At 46.5% G+C, this 14,597-nt stretch overlaps 1 protein-coding gene across 1 annotated transcript in view; it reads right to left on the bottom strand.

The window, feature by feature from the left end:
- The window catches only part of AGBL5 (ATP/GTP binding protein like 5), a 327,772-nt gene that overhangs the window by 134,876 nt on the left and 178,299 nt on the right, over positions 1 to 14,597 (bottom strand).

Below are 14,597 nucleotides of genomic sequence, written 5' to 3'. Positions count from 1 at the left end.
TTATGCTCCGGGGTTCTATTGGGGGAAATGCTGCCAGCTTCCCTTCTCTTCCCTCCAAAACCGGAAGTTATGTTTGGGGGGGGGGGGAGAGAAGGGAAGCCGGCACGCACATGTTGAGAGCCCTGAAGCAAGCGTTCGCTACGGGCTAAGGCGGGAGACAGGTTAGTGAAGCATTTGCTCTTCTTGCTGCCGAGTCCTGCCTACTTTCTGTTTCCGCGAAAGCAGGACCCGACAGCATTTCCCCCAATAGGTGGATCGCGATCTTGGGCCAATCAGCCTTCCTCTCCCCGACGGCAGAATTGACTTCGGGGAGAGGAATACTGGTCGGCCGAAGCAGGGAGAGCTTGGGGCGTCGTCGGCTTTCGGGCCTGTTATTGGTGGCGGTTTGGGTCCTGGTCCCCGATGGCAGTGGCAGTGGCTTGGGGGAGGGCAGGGAGAAAGAAAGAAAAAAGGCAGGCAGGGAGACAGAAGGAAAGAAGAGAAACAGAAAAAAATGAAAGGGAGGCAGAGAGAAAGAAAGGGCAGGGAGAGAGGAAGGAAAGTTTGGGGGAGGGACTGAGGTCTGGAGGAGAGGAAGCATATAGGCTAAAAGAAGGGAAGAAAGGTTGGATTCACAGTCAGAAGAAGAAAGTGCAACCAGAGAATCATGAAATAACCAGAGAATCATGAAATAACCAGACAAGGTAGGAAAAATGATTTTATTTTAAATTTAGTGATCAAAATGTGTCTGAATTTATATCAGCTGTCTATATTTTACACTAAGGTCCCCTTTTACTAAACCGCAAAGCACAGTTACTTACCGTAACAGGTGTTATCCAGGGACAGCAGGCAGATATTCTTAACGTATGGGTGACGTCACCGACGGAGCCCCGGTACGGACACTTTTAACTAGAAAGTTCTAGTTGACCGCACCGCGCATGCGCAGGTGCCTTCCCGCTCGACGGAGGAGAGCGTGGTCCCCAATTAAGATAAGCCAGCTAAGAAGCCAACCCGGGGAGGAGGGCGGGTCCTAAGAATATCTGCCTGCTGTCCCTGGATAACACCTGTTACGGTAAGTAACTGTGCTTTATCCCAGGACAAGCAGGCAGCATATTCTTAACATATGGGTGACCTCCAAGCTAACAGAGAGGGAGGAGGGATGGTTGGCCATTAGGAAAATAAATTTTGTAACACAGATTGGCCGAAGTGTCCATCCCGTCTGGAGAAGGTATCCAGACAGTACTGAGTAGTGAACGTGTGAACTGAGGACCAAGTGGCAGCCTTGCAGATTTCCTCAATGGGCGTGGAACGGAGGAAAGCCACAGAAGCAGCCATAGCTCTGACCCTGTGGGCCGTGACAGCACCTTCCAGTGAGAGACCGGCCCGAGCATAACAGAACGCAATGCAGGCAGCAAGCCAGTTGGAAAGCGTTCGTTTAGAGACAGGGCGACCTAGACGGTTAGGGTCGAAGGACAGAAAGAGCTGAGGTGAAGAGCGGTGAGCCCTGGTACGGTCAAGGTAGTATGCAAGGGCACGCTTACAGTCCAGCGTGTGCAACGCCTGTTCCCCAGGATGAGAATGGGGCTTAGGGAAAAAGACAGGCAACACAATGGACTGGTTGAGGTGGAAGTCCGAGACCACCTTGGGAAGGAATTTAGGATGGGTACGCAGAACCACCTTGTCATGGTGAAAAACAGTGAAAGGAGGGTCGGCAACCAGTGCATGCATCTCACTAACCCTCCTGGCAGAGGTGATGGCAATGAGGAAAAGCACCTTCCATGTTAGAAGTTTGAGCGAAGTTGTGGCAAAAGGCTCAAAAGGAGGTTTCATGAGAGCTGATAAAACCACATTCAGGTCCCAGACGACGGGAGGAGGCTTCAGAGGTGGTTTGACATTGAAGAGGCCTCTCATGAACCGGGAAACCAAAGGATGAGCCGTAAGCGGTTTTCCAAGGATAGGCTCATGAAACGCAGTGATGGCACTGAGGTGGACTCTGATTGAGGTAGACTTGAGGCCAGCGTCGGAGAGAGAGAGCAAATAGTCCAATACAGTTTCCACCGCCAATGAGGTGGGATCGTGATGACGCAGAAGACAACAAGAGGAGAACCTGGTCCACTTCTGATGGTAACATTGGAGGGTGGCCGGTTTCCTAGATGCATCCAAAATGCGACGGACGGGCTGAGACAGATTCTCTGAAGAGGTTAGCCCGAGAGAAACCAAGCTGTCAGGTGGAGCGAAGACAGATTGGGATGTAGTAGAGACTGATGCTGCTGCGTAAGTAGAGTAGGAAACACAGGAAGAGGAATGGGCTCCCTGGAGCTGAGCTGAAGCAGGAGGGAGAACCAGTGTTGGCGAGGCCACCGAGGGGCGATGAGAATCATGGTGGCCCTGTCCCTGCGGAGTTTGGATAACGTCCGCAATATCAGAGGTAGAGGAGGAAAGGCATAGAGGAACCGATCCGTCCAGTCGAGCAGGAATGCGTCTGGGGTCAGACGATGAGGAGAGAAGAGTCTGGAACAGAACTGGGGCAGCTGATGGTTGTGAGGGGCTGCAAAGAGGTCCACCTGTGGAGTGCCCCAGCGAGCAAAGATGGAGTGGAGTGTTGGAGGGTCCAGAGTCCACTCGTGGGGTTGAAGGATGCGGCTGAGATTGTCGGCCAGGGAGTTCTGTTCGCCCTGGATGTATACAGCCTTGAGGAAGAGACTGTGGGTCGTGGCCCAGGTCCATATTCGGAGGGCCTCCTGACAGAGGAGGGGGGATCCGGTGCCGCCTTGCTTGTTTATGTAATACATGGCGACTTGATTGTCTGTGCACAGGAGAAGAACCTGAGGGTAGAGAAGGTGCTGGAAGGCCTTGAGAGCATAGAACATGGCTCTGAGTTCCAGGAAATTGATGTGATGTTGACGCTCCTGAGGGGTCCAGAGTCCCTGGGTGCGTAGATCTCCCAGGTGAGCTCCCCACGCATAGGGGGAGGCATCCATGGTTATGATCATGGAGTGAGGGGGTAGATGAAAGAGTAGACCCCTGGAAAGATTTGAGGAGTTCAACCACCAGTGAAGAGATTGCTGAAGAGACGATGTCACAGAGATGGGATGAGAAAGAAGATCCGTGGTCTGTGACCATTAGTTGGCAAGAGTCCATTGAGGTGTCCTGAGGTGGAGTCGTGCCAGAGGAAGCACATGGACCGTCGAGGCCATGTGGCCCAGGAGGACCATCATCTGCCGAGCTGGGACGGAGTGATGAAGGAGCACCTGACGACAGAGATGGAGCAGGGTCCGTTGTCGGTCGATGGGAAGAAACGCCCTCATCAGAGTGGTGTCCAGAACTGCTCCAATGAATTGAAGTCGCTGTGTGGGAAGTAGGTGCGACTTGGGGTAGTTGATCTCGAACCCCAGTAGATGGAAGAGCGAGATGGTGTGATGAGTGGCTTGTAACACAAGCGGAGATGTAGGAGCTTTCACCAACCAATCGTCCAAGTAGGGGAACACCTGGAGGTCATGAGACCTGAGGAAGGCCGCCACCACAATAAGGCACTTGGTGAACACCCTGGGTGATGATGCGAGGCCAAAGGGTAGCACTTTGTACTGATAGTGACGGTGCTGTATCTGAAACCGTAGGTAGCGACGTGAAGTCGGATTGATTGGGATGTGAGTGTAGGCCTCTTTGAGGTCCAGGGAACATAGCCAGTCGTGTTGAGAGAGAAGAGGGTAAAGCGTGGCAAGGGAGAGCATTCTGAACTTCTCCTTGACCAGACACTTGTTGAGGTCCCTGAGATCGAGGATGGGACGGAGGTCTCCTGTCTTCTTGGGAACCAGGAAGTAGCGGGAGTAGAATCCCTGACCCCTTTGGTCCGGAGGCACCTCTTCGATGGCATTGAGAAGAAGGAGGGATTGGACCTCCCTCAGGAGGAGGGGGGTTTGGGAGGAGTGAGAAGCAGACTATACGGGAGGATTGTCTGGTGGAAGAGTTTGGAAGTTGAGAGAGTAGCCGTGGCGAATGATGTTGAGGACCCATTGGTCTGATGCGATGACCTCCCAACGGCTGAGGAAGAGTTGGAGGCGACCTCCGATAGGCTGAGGAAGAGGCAATGATGGTGGGAGACTGGCTATGCCCTGGAGGAAAAAGTCAAAAGGGCTGAGAAGGTTTTGACGGAGGAAGAGGCTTGGCAGGTTGGTGAGACTGTGAGCGAGCCTGAGTTTGATGCTGTTGACGAGGTCGGCGAGGCTGCTGTTGAGGCGGGATGAGAGGTCTGGCCGAGAACCTGCGTTGGTAGGAAGACTGCTGTCTGTAGGGGCGAGCAAGCGGGGGTCTTCTTTTTAGGCTTCACCAGGGTGTCCCACCTGGTCTCGTGAGCCGAGAGTTTTTGGGTTGTTGAGTCCAGGGACTCCCCGAAGAGTTCATCACCAAGACAAGGTGCATTAGCCAGGCGGTCTTGGTGGTTAATGTCGAGGTCAGAAACTCTCAACCAGGCCAGACGCCGCATGGCAACAGCCATGGCAGACGCTCGAGAGGTCAGCTCAAATGAGTCATAAATGGAGCGCACCATGAATTTCCGGAGTTGGAGCAGACTGGAAATTTTTTGTTGAAAAAGAGGCACCTTACGTTCAGGGATGTATTTTTGTAAGGCGGAGAGTTGTTGCACCAGATGCTTCATGTAGAAGAAGTGAAAGGTGTAATTATTTGCCCTGTTGGCCAGCATTGCATTCTGGAAAAGGCGCTTGCCAAACTTATCCATAGTTTTTCCCTCTCTGCCAGGAGGGGTGGAGGCATAGACACTGGAGCCCTGAGTTTTCTTTAAGGTGGACTCCACCAGGAGAGATTCATGGGGCAATTGAGGCTTGTCAAACCCTGGAATGGGGATGATCCGATACAAGCTATCCAATTTGCGAGGGGCCCCCGGGACAGTGAGGGGGTTCTCCCAGTTCTTATAAAAAGTTTCCCGTAGGATGTCATGTATGGGTAACTTGAGGAATTCCTTAGGAGGTTGCTCAAAGTCTAAGGCATCGAGAAAGGCCTGTGACTTTTTAGAGTTGGACTCTAAGGGAATGGAAAGAGCAGCAGACATCTCCCTAAGGAATTTGGTGAACGAGGACTGTTCAGGTTTTGAGACGGTTATCAGTCACTGAAGGTTCCTCGTCCGTGGAGGAAGCGTCTTCCTCGGTACCGTGTGGGGATTCTTCCCATAAGTCTTGGTCCCTGATGTCGGGGTGCGCACGGCAGGACATCGGTGTGGAGGGCTCGGCATGGCGGGTTTTGGAGAGAGACTTGCCAGAGCGGACCGAGGCGGTACCGGGTGAGGAAGACCGGTGCCGAACCTGGTACCGAGGAGGATCGGCATCAGAGCGGGTCTGTACCGTAGGTTGGGAAAGATGTGGCTCAGCCGAGAGGACCGGCATGGAAGTGTTGAGCGGTTCCGAGGGGGTCGACACCGATGGAACAGTGCGAGGCTCGGACCGGTCCAGTACCGGAAGGTGCGGTGCCAGCAACGCCGGCAACAGTTGTTGGAGCTGTTGTTGCAGCTGCTCCTGTAACTGTGTTTGGAGTATGGCCGCGATGCGGTCATCCAGGGGAGGCACCGGTACCGCTTTTTTCTTCTTCGGTACCATAGGTGCCGCTCTACGCTCCGGCGATGAGGAGGCCGATGACGAGGCACTCACCGATATCGGAGCGGAGCGTTTGCGGGGTCGATGCGGTGTCGGGGTTGCCGGTGTCGCAACCGTGGCAGGAGGGCGCTCAAGGGAAGTGGAAGGCTTCTTAGCCGGCTTACCTGGGGCCAGCGACCCCGAAGAAGGATCCGGTGGAGTCGAAGTAGTCGGTGTCGACTTTTGCGGTGCCGTCGACATCGCGGCAGATTCCATAGCAGATCCGGTACCGAATAGAATATTTTGCTGGATCTGCCTATTTTTTAAGGTGCGCTTTTTAAGCGTAGCACAGCGGGTGCAGGTGTCCGCCCGATGCTCTGGACCCAAGCACTGCAGGCACCAATTGTGCGGGTCGGTAAGAGAGATCGGGCGTGCACACCGCTGGCACTTCTTAAAGCCCGGTTGAGGGGGCATGAAGGGAAACACGGCCTCCGCAAAATCAAAGTCGGAGGCCTGTATGGTGGCAACAGGCCCCGCTGGGGCCGGCCTGAAAAATAAAGAAAATCCGACGATTTTTTTTTTTTTTAATAAAAGGGAAAGTAACCCGAAGGGAAAAAAGAGAAAAACAACGAAAAATTACGCGAGCGGGAAGGCAGGAATTGATTTTTCAACGGCCGTTGAAAACACATGCGTCTTCTTCGCTCCGCGGAAACGAAGAAACTGGGGACCACGCTCTCCTCCGTCGAGCGGGAAGGCACCCGCACATGCGCGGTGCGGTCAACTAGAACTTTCTAGTTAAAAGTGTCCGTACCGGGGCTCCGTCGGTGACGTCACCCATACGTTAAGAATATGCTGCCTGCTTGTCCTGGGATAATAGAGGTTTTTAGCACAGGGAGCCTATGAGCGTCGAGAGCAGCTCCCTGCGCTAAAAACTGCTATTGTGGTTTAGTAAAAAGGGAGGGGGTATATTTGTCTATTTTTGTATGGTTGTTACTGAGGTGACAGTGCATAGAGTCATCTGCTTTGACCTCTTTGAAAAACCCTGGAATAGGAATGATAATTAACATTTTCTATGCGTACAGTGTGCTTTGTGTTTTTTTTTTATTTTATTGTTGGTAGATCATTTTGACTTGGTCATTTTAAAAGTAGCTCACAAGCCCAAAAAGTGTGGGCACCCCTGCTCTAGAACATCGCTCCTTAGTTTTATCAAGTGGTGCAGTGAGGAGCCAGCACTTTACATCTTATCACCTCATTCTTTCTTTTTTTTCTCCTCATGTACAGCACGGTTCTTTATTCTAAACAGCTCTGGCACTAACAGTGCTACAGGTGCCTTATGATACTTTCACTACCACTTGTAGTCAGGTTCGGCATTTTATCATGGTTTGGGTTTTTTATTTAGTTTTTCACCAGTATTTATTTATTAAAGCAGCCTTTTTTAACAGCCCGATGCCCCTCCCCTATCAGTGTGCATTCAATCCACTGCCGACACTATTTTGGCGCCTCTTTCAACAGATCAAATATCATAGCCCCACTGTCGCTTATTCACATTTATTCTGCTTACGAGTTTATCTTATCAATGCAGAGACCTTTTCGTTAAGTCCATTTTACTCTCCCTTTTTTACTTTCCCGAGTGCTGTGGTTTTATTCTTTGGTTTTAATAGAAGCTCATTTGAACAACAATTTAGATCTTTCCCAGGTTTCACTTTTCATCTACCCGGTCTTTTCTGGTTTCCTTTCTATAGTCTGCTTTTCGTCTGGAGTCTTTTGAGTTTAGAATTACATTTTATGACATATTTTTGTGGTTATAATTGTATGACATGTCTAATTCGGTCAAGTTATCCATTCTTTTTATTATTTTTTGTCCCCTCATACAGTGGCAGACCGCCCCGGGTGCCAGCCTTAGAGGGGTACACAGCTGGCTGGATCCAGAACTTCCGAGCTGCTCTAAATGGCACTTGCACCTCAGCGCGGCTGCCGTACTTATTCCGAAGCATAGTTGCCAGCCACACTGAAGTGCAGGAAGGTCCTGCGATGACTGCATTTGCCGCCTCTGCCTCCGGAAGACGTAAGTGGCGTCAGAAGGGGTGGACTGGCAGCTGCAGTCATTGCGGAACCTTGCCACAACTCCCTGTGTCTGCCGGCCCACCCCCTCCAACATCACTTACATCTTCCAGAGGCAGAGACAATAGAAGCAGTCATCATGGGACCTTGCTGGTTTGGAGGGAAAGAGGAGCATAGAAGGGTGTTAGAGGAAGAAAAAGGGGGTCAGGATGGTATGGAATGGTGGTGGAGGGAGAGAAAGGGGGTAGATGCTGATGGAATTGGTGTGCAGGGAAAGGAGAGAGAGACATAAGGGAGGATACTGGATGGAATTGGGTTGGAGGGAAAGAAAGGGGGCAGATGCTGATGGAAGTGGGGGGAAGGGAGAAGAGAGAGTGAAATGCCAGACCATGGGCGTGTGGGAGAGGGAAGGGAAGAACAGGAGAGAGATGCCAGACCATTGGAGGAGGGAAGGGAAGAAGATGGATGCCAGAATAATAGGGGTGAAGGGAGAGATGGAAGGGGAATACAAGGAGAGAAGATGCCATATAGAAGGGGAAGAGGGTAGACAGTGGATGAAAGGAAGAGAGTGACAAGACTATGAGGAAAGCAGAAACCAGAGAAGACAATGTAGAAAAAAATTCTATTTATTTTTTTTGCTTTAGGGGAGATGCATCGCTGTTTCTGTGATGTTGCATTGTATGCAGAGTCCAGCTTCTTGGTGGTTCAATTTAACCTTTGTCTACGTTTTTCTATTTTATCCCCCCTTTTACAAAACTGTAGAGGGTTTTTTTAGCACCGGCCATGGTGGTAACTGCTCAGAATTCTATGAGAGTCTGAGCTGTTACCACCATGGCTAAAATCCACATTATAGTTTTGTAAAAAGGAGAGGGGTTAGTTGTGATTACATATTCCATACTAGGCGAAGGTGTTTTCTGTGTTCTGTGTGTTCGAAAGACATGGTCTTCAGTTAGGATTCACTGTGTAGGATTGATCTGTACTAGTCTGGCTTGTTTAGTTTTACAATGGGTGTATTGATGTTGTACTGCTCAGTGCAGTATGAAAGATGCTGCCTTTTCCTAGGTACACTCTTGTGTGATGTGTGGATTGTTACTAAAAATCATGTTTTTCATACAGATGGGGGGGTGTAAAAAAATGATGGGCCTCGGGTGTCACATATGCTAGGTACACCACTGCCTTCATAGTTTATATCTAATCCACAAGCCTGCTTTTAGGACCTACAGGATCCCTCTGATTCATGACAATTTCACTTCTCATGTTATCTTATCCATTCTTTTTATTATACAACTGCCCAGATAAGCATCAGTCTTTGACGTGATTGGATCTTGAAAACTAACGGCAACAGTGTTCTCCCCAGAAATTTTTTCCAGCCATGAAAACTATTTGCTGCATTTAGTGTGCCACAAAAAACATTTGCTCTGTTTAGTGTGCCGGAGTTTAAAAAGTTTGAGAGACGCTGCTCTATACCATTTGAAAGAGGGCAAATATCTAATTATTCACTTCTAGAATTGCATACTTCTTAAATTTAATAAAAAATTATGGAACAAGTGTCAAACCTTAAGAAAGGCTGCCATATTGAGCATTGGAAAATAACTAATAATAATTAACTAATACAAATAGTACACATTTAGGGCTCTTTTTACTAAGCTGCGCTAGTAGTTTTACCACGCGTTTAGCTCGCGCAGAATTGCCGCATGTGCTAAACACTAATGCCAGCATTGAGATGGTGTTAGTTCTAGCCGTGTAGCGCGGCAATTCTGCATGCGCTGAAAACGCTATTGCAGCTTAGTAAAAGGAGCCCTTAATTTTCCCCACCACCAAATTTCCCCGTCCCGCCCCACCCGGCTACTTTTTCATGCCACCCGGCTGGAAAAAATTTCTGGGGAGAACACTGTGCTATATGACTACTGTACTGCAGACTTTATTCGATCTGTTTGTTGTGTTTTATACTATATGCATACCCAATTTTTTGAGAATCAAAAATGTTATTTTCATACAAGAATACCACAAATTTGAAAGATCTCTTATGTTCAGCTTCAGTGTGGCATAAAGAGGGACAGGTGAGGGTAGACCATGGGATGCACTGGAAATGCGGGCATTGCTGCGTATGTATCATAATGTTGGAGACTTCTGAATTTTTTTGATGTTAACACTCAGTCATATAAAATTGAAACTGATAACATTGTACACTTCTTGTAATGTTATTTATGCACTGATAAGCCCCTGCTAATCATACAAAACACAGCAATAAAAATTATTACTAACTCCAAAAAATATCATGTCACTCCACTTTTAAAAGAAGCACATTAGCTGATGATCTCACACAGAATAGCATATAAAATTGCGTTACTAACATTTAAAATTCAGAAAACTAATACTCCAATATTCTTATATTGATATTTAATACTATATTCCCCAGCTAGATCCCTTTGATCAGCAGATCAGTACTTGTTGACCATTCCATCATTGAAAATAATTGGCACTAGAAGAACTACAACTTTCTCTATCTTGGGACCCCAGCTTTGGAATAAACTTCCAATTTTTCTGTGCGCTGAAACCTCCTTAGAAAAATTTAAAAGCAAACTAAAAAGCTATCTTTATAAAGATGCATATGAATCTTAGATCAGATAATCTTTTCTGATTTTCCTATTTACTTCTAGAGTAAGCCTTTTTTTAAACATTTTTTCCAAACCAAATTTCATTAAAATTTTTTTAATACCCTTCCTGATGTTATTCCTTTCCTAAATGTTTTTTTTATTTTCGTTTTTTTTTCTTTTAAAACAAATTTAGTTTTTCCTGATATTACTTATGTATCTTTAATTAACTGGATAGGTTTGTATGCTTATTGTCTCAAATGATTTTATTTGTTCCCCAAAATTTTTATTATTATTATACGCATTGAAAATACTTGATATTGCGTTTAAATCAGAACTAGAATAAATTTGAAACTTGAAACTTACTCGGATATTAGGCAGATGTCTAGACAACTAAAAACAAGATTAGTGCAACATAGATAATGTGTTACAGCAAAAAAATCTGATGAAGCCACTTGTAAAGCATTGTGACTCTTCTGGATTTCTCCCGAAGACACAATTTGCCGACATGAGACATATGTGATGCAGGACTTTTGAAAAGAAGATGGCCGAGCTGATGTATTGAGCTAAGGACTTTATTAGGTTCCTGCATGATTTGAAATATAAAGAGAGAGTATTGAATTTCTTAACTGCCCATAAGTGGTATGAGACTGTTTGTGGCATTAAACTAATAATATCAGTGGAGTTTTATTGACTAATGATTAAGCTGCAATCACTATTTTTTAGTGTAAAACTATAATGTACTGAAGACTTTTTTTTTCTTCATTTTGAATGTGTTATTTATGTAGCAGCAGTCTGATTACCCCTTAGGATAAGAGTAGAGTATAATTGGTCTAAGTATTATGATAAGTTGCCTACTCTGATCTCGAAAATATTCTGTGTGTTAGGGTAATTGAAATCACCTATTATACTGTTACCCAATTTGCCAGCTTTCCTAATCTCTGAAAACATAAGAATAGACTTACTGGATAAGACCAATGGTCCATCAAGCCCAGTAGCCCATTCTCATGGTGGCCAATCCAGGTCACTAGTACCTGGCCAAAACTCAAGGTGTAGCAATATTCCATGCTACCGATACAGAGCAAGCAGTGGCTTCCCCCGTGTCTTTCTCAATAACAGACTATGGACTTTCCTCCAGGAATTTGACCAAACCTTTCTTAAAACCAGCTACGCTATCCGCTCTTACCACATCCTCTGGCAACGCATTCCAGAGCTTAACTATTCTCTGAGTGAAAAAAAATTTCCTCCTATTGGTTTTAAAACTATTTCCCTAGTCTTTATAATTTTTGACGATCCCCTTGTACCCGTTCTACTCCACTCAGGATTTTGTAGACTTCAACCGTCTCTTTTCCAAGCTGAAGAGCCCTAACCGTTTTAGTCTTTCCTCATACGAGAGGAGTTTCATCCCCTTTACCATCTTGGTCACTCTTCTTTGAACCTTTTCTAGCGTCACTATATCTTTCTTGAGATAAGAAGACCAGAATTGAACACAATACTCCAAATGAAGTCGCACTATGGAGCAATACAGGGGCATTAAAACATTCTTAATCTTGTTAACCATCCCTTTTTTAGTCTGAGTCAAGTTCCAATGTCCACAGGGATTCCGAGATAAGATCAGGAAGGCAACTGGACTTAGCCTGCACACCATCTTATCCTCTCCCACATCGTGGGAAACAGTGTTCTGGGAATCCCCGAGATCCGCTAGGCTAGCCATGTCAGCGGAGCCCACCGAAGAGCCGGGCGACAGCAACGGCACAGAAATTGACGCAGGCATCAAGGCAATAGCAGGAAGTCACCTCCAGCTTTCAGGCAGACCAGCAAGGGAGCAGATTGACAAGCTGGAATCCAAAGGCTGCAGAGGCTGCTGCACCGTAGTCTGATAGGGAGACACAGGGATAGCCCACTTTCTCATGAAAACCCGATACATCATATCCACAAATTCCGGCGGAAATTAATCCCCGGCGGCCAGAGCCGATCTACGGGACTGAGATTTGGAATGGTTTAAAGACTTGAGACTTTCCATGGAACTGCATTTACATTTCGCATAAGCACCCTCCTCGCCCAATTTTGGCGACCCGGACACTGGAATTGCGTCTCCGGCAGAATCGAAGGAAAGCAGGGCCTCGCCAGAGGAGGTTAGTGCGGAATCCATGCACGGTTTATGCCCTTTGCGGGCCGTGGTGTACAGAATACACGGCTGCGAAACTGCAAGCCATCTGCCGCATTACAGCATGAATCTATGCCATCCTGTCCTGAGGTGGCCATCTATGAAGTTTGGAGCAAAAACGAAGCTTCTAAGTCCAAAAAATATAGCTTTAAAAAGTTTAAAGAAAATCCAAGATGGCCACCAAGGGTGCCAATTTTGCCTATAAAAACACCCGTTAAAAATGCAGGAAAATGCAAAAAATGACAATTTTAGGATTTTATAGGTGGGGGGGACCAGGACATGCAGGGAAATTCCCCAAAACCTCAATTTGAGCACCCCCCAAAATCAGCAAACTCTGTGATTCACAGACGTGTGCTGCAATGCATTTCAATGGTAGCCAGCAATACATAGTGCAAGCATAGGGAGATCAGTACCTCAGGAGCTGATTAAACTGGATTTTTCAGGTCTTCTGACCGCCTCACCTTTCCTGTCACCTTAGATCACGACCACCAGGACCCCTCAGAGAAATCAGGGAAAACACGCAACGCAGTTCCAATCCCAGCGTACCTCCTTGGAACTGCAGCAGCCTGCGCTCTATCTCTTTTCAGACGAACCAGGGGAGAGATGGCTCCCAATCCAGAAGGCCTGATCCACTCTGCTGGCTGTCCAGAGGGCTTACTGCAGTTTCAGGCTTACACAGCACCCTCCAGAAGCAGAAAAAATTTAAAATGTTTGCGATCTCCTATCAAAGGATCACTCACATAGAGCTGATCCGCAGCACGTGGGCAAAACCGCAAAATAAATAAAAAAAGACTAGGAATTGAAAACAAATCACAAGCAAAATAAACTGATTTCAAACATGGAGTGAAGCTGCAGGATCAAAACTGAGCAAGACAGGAAACTCCTGGGCAGGTAGCTCAAAAGGGAGGGATCATCTTTTATTGCCCTGCAGCAGAAGCTATCAAACATACAAGAACCCTTTAGTTCAGCCTCCAGAGGGATTGCACGAGAATATGTAATAAAGAGTTCTCCCCTTGTCCTAATTAGAATAATTGACTATAAATTAAGACTATAAGTAAAGAAATGAGCTACGAGTGGGTGGGAGGGGGTAGGGTAGGAGGGAATGGAGTCTAAGCCAGACTATACTTTGCCTATACTATGCCAGAGACTAGCAGAAAGTTCAAGCGTATAAACTGTAGAACTATAAAAGGTTATTATTCTATGGAGACTAGCTAAGTACAGTTTGCTCTTTTAAAATCTAAACTGTTTATGTAAGGGAACCTACAATTTAGCTTTTCTCCCCAAACCTATCAAAGCTCAGAACAAAATAATGTATATGATACTTACCCAGAGATATGTCTTTTACTCATCTCCTCTCAGAAAGAGAATGTCTTCTACCCTCTTTCTCTCCTTCCCTCCTGTCCCACAATTAGAGTTCTAAGGAGGAGCCTCCTCTCCAAGTTCCTGATTCCAGCAATAGTCATTAATATAATCCACTATCAAAATAATAATAATTTTGCCCACCTATTAGAATTCATTTGTTTTCTCTGCATTAATCCTTGAGGTATCTGAATTTCTCAAACATATTAACCCCCATCTATTTCTCCTCTAGGGTAGTGTTCTCAACCCAGTCTTTGAGGCACACAACAGCTACAAGTTGGCTTTCAACAATGAATATGCATTAGATAAATCTGTATTTGAAGGAGTCAGTGTATGCAAATCTTTCTCATGCATATTCACTGTGGATATCCTGAAAAGCTGGCTGACTGGCTGTGAATGCTGCAACAACTGGGTTGATAACCACTGCCCTGGGATATGCACATTTATATCTTTAAGTTTTAATTCATATGGGGCTGCTTTTACAAAGCTGTAGTAGCGACCCCCATGCTGTAAATGTGACAAAGCCCATTCAATTCCTATGGGTTTCGTCTTATTTGCCATGCCGGGAATCACTACCATGGCTTTGTAAAAGGAGCCCATCCGTGGTTTCTGAGCCACGATTTGCATTATTTTTGGATCTTATCTCTAGCCTGCTTCTTTTCTGTCTATATCTTTTTGAAGGTGCAGGCTTCAGAACTGGCCACAGTATTCCAGACAAATCTCAACACTATTATCAATGGAAGTGAGAGAAGTAGATAGGATTCAGTCTTTAAAAGATATTCCCATATACACCAAAGACAAGTCATGCCAAAGCTAAATAAATAATACAGAGCTAAATGAGTAAAATCAACGTTC

The sequence above is a fragment of the Geotrypetes seraphini genome, chromosome 3, assembly GCF_902459505.1.
Source record: "Geotrypetes seraphini chromosome 3, aGeoSer1.1, whole genome shotgun sequence".
In the NCBI taxonomy this organism is placed as follows: Eukaryota; Metazoa; Chordata; class Amphibia; order Gymnophiona; family Dermophiidae; genus Geotrypetes; species Geotrypetes seraphini.
The sequence above is the reverse complement of the archived record's forward strand: the minus strand, read 5'-3'. Positions and strand labels throughout refer to the sequence as shown.